Below are 2,933 nucleotides of genomic sequence, written 5' to 3'. Positions count from 1 at the left end.
TAAATGAGACTGTTTCAAAAAACCACCATAATAAGTGGTTGCCTTACAAAATGGATCTAACTGACTATACCATGGCTGTGCAACCTTGAATGAAAGGTAGCTTCTCTTTCCCTCCTCAACAAACAATATTGCTTTTGAATCAGGCTGTCTCTCAGGACAAACACCAACCCCAAAATAATCTGTGTCTAGGAAAATGTGATGCCCTGACTTCTTTCTGCTACGATTACAATTCGTGGAAGGAGCTGGAGAATGTACAGCTATGACTGTGAACTGTGATGTGTCAGTGTGATTAGCAAGTAGCCTAGACGATCAGGAAATCTCCGTCCTGTGTTTGTGTGTGTGGGTGATTGACAGGTAGTCCAACCAATTGAGGTGGATAACCCGCCCTAGTTATGTGTCACCAACCAATAGGCTTGTAGCCTGGATGAATTTAAAAGGAAAGAAGGAAGTGTGTCCCGTTTAAGAACTCCAGGCTTGAGCAAGTGCCTTCCCTACTGCCATTGCCTTTGGACGTCCATCTCCAGGCTGCCACTTTCTTCTGCCTTCCAATGCAGACGGGTCCAGGCCTTTGACCTTGGACTGGTGCTGCATCCTCGAGCCCTTTTGTTTTTTGGTTGTGTGTGTGTGTGTTTGTTTGTTTGAGATGAAGTCACCTTGCGTAGTTCAGGCTAACCTTGAACTCACTCTAGCCCAGGCTGGCCTCGAATTCATGGCGATCCTCCTGCCTCAGCCTCCTGAGTGCAGGGATTACAGGTGTGCACCACCACACCTGGCTCCTTGAGCCTTCTTGTTTTTTAGCTTCCATCAGTTGGACTGAGCAGCTGCTGTGTCCTTCGGCTCCACAGTGCACACTCAGCCACTGTGCATTCTCCTGCGTCTGAAGTTTCCTGTGGACACTGTGCACTCTCCCAACTCTGACCCTGTAAGCCTCATCGATCCCCTTCCACCATCATGCATGTATTTCCTGTTGCCTCTGTTCCTCTAGAGAACTCCAGCTACTGCAACAGCCAACAAATACAGAGCTACGTGAGGAGGTAAACTAGTAGAACCGCTATAGAATCAGTATGGAGATGCCTCAAAAAACTAAAAATACTAATCCCATCCGACCTAGCTATTCCCCTTCTAAGTGTATTCCTGAAAGAGTTTAAGTTGTCATATTGCGGTGATCCATGCATTACCATGTTTATAGCACTGCAACTCATGATAGCTAAATCTTGAAAGTGTCTTGTATGTCCGTCAACAGATGAATGAAGAAAATGTGGTATTCATACACATCGGAGTGATACTCTGCCACAAAGAAGGCTAAGCTTGAGTCATTTGTAGGAAAATGGATGCATCTGGAGACCATAATGTTAAGTGAGGTCTCACACACACACACACACACACACACACACACACACACAAGCTTTAATAGTGCACAGTTTCTCTTACATGAGAAATCCAAAGTATAAATAAAGAGCAAAAGAAAAGATAGATTATAGGAAACACAGAAGTTGATTTTTTTTTGCAACACAGAAGGGGACCAGGAGATGGAGGGAGGGGGAGACAAGGTGTAGAGGAAGTGGAAAAGGATGAAAAAATGAATTGAGGTGTGCTATATACATGTGCCAGCTGTCCCCAAGGAATGTAATCATTATGTACTGCAAATGTAATAATAAAATCTTTTTAAATGTGAAAGAACCAGTTACGTATACTTCCTAACTAAATAAAACTACTTCTCAAACTATATTATCCATAACTGGGTGTGGTGGGGCACGCGCCTGTAATCCCAGCACTCGGGAGGCTGAGACAGGAGGATCTATGTGAGTTTGAGACCAGCCTTGTCTACACAGTGAGTTCCAGGGCAGTCTGAACTGCATAGTGAAACCCTGCCTCAAACAACAAACAAACAAAACCAACTATATTATCCAGGCAAACAGTAGCTTTACAGTCAGTATATCAAGGGATAAACAAACTAAAATATTTCCCTTGAAGTTATTTTAGAAAAAGTTTTTCAAACCTAAATAGTCCTTACAAAGAAAAATCCTTTCTAATAGAATTCAGCTAAATCAATGGTTGGTAACTTTCCTGAGATTTCCCTGAGCTCCTCAAAGGGATAAACACATTTGATTCAGGCCTCATTATTTCCTCATTATTGCTTAACTGATTTTCTTTGACATAATTTGCCTGACAAGCTGGAACAACCAGAAGAGGAGACTTGTGCAAATAGGAACAGACATTACTAGAAAAAGTTTGATAGTTGGAGTTGTTGGTTTTTCTAAAGCTGTACTACCTGTTCCACATAACTAACTCAACTAAGACTGAATAGAAGCAAAATTAGCAGGTCATACATTTTCACACAATAAGCTCTTGTATATGAAATCAAGATAAGTCCATCTTCTGTATACATGAAAGAATTAATTGGTTGCAGTTTTAGATATTTGAGACCAAGTTAGTATTATTAATTTATTTCTTGATGCTCTGTCTCTAAGTGCTCAATAAACATTTGTTGATTTTTTTTTTTTGAGACAGGGTCTCACTATGTAGTTGAGGCTGGCCTTGTACCCACTATGTGGCCCAGGCTGGCCTCGAATTTGCAGCAATCCTCCTGCCTCAGCCTCCTAAGTGCTGGCATCACAGGGATGTGCCACCACACCCTGTTCGTTGAATTTTAAAAGGGGGCAGGGTTTAAATAAAACAATGCCTTGGGAAGTTTCCCCTCAAATATTTCTTTTGGGTACGGTACCGGGGATCAAACTCAGGACCTTGTGCTTGCAAGGTGGGCACTGTGCCGCTGAGCTAAATCCCCGGCCCCTACCTAAAATATTTCTTAATAAAACCTTGGGCTGGGGATTTAGCTCAGTACTGCTGCCTGCCTCGTAAGCACAAGGACCAGAGTTAGATCCCTGGTACCAAAAAAAAAAAAAAAAAAAAAAAAAAAAAAAAAAAAACAA

Source organism: Fukomys damarensis, unplaced genomic scaffold (assembly GCF_012274545.1).
Source record: "Fukomys damarensis isolate Sample0158 unplaced genomic scaffold, DMR_v1.0_HiC HiC_scaffold_30, whole genome shotgun sequence".
NCBI lineage: Eukaryota > Metazoa > Chordata > Mammalia > Rodentia > Bathyergidae > Fukomys > Fukomys damarensis.
The sequence above is the reverse complement of the archived record's forward strand: the minus strand, read 5'-3'. Positions refer to the sequence as shown.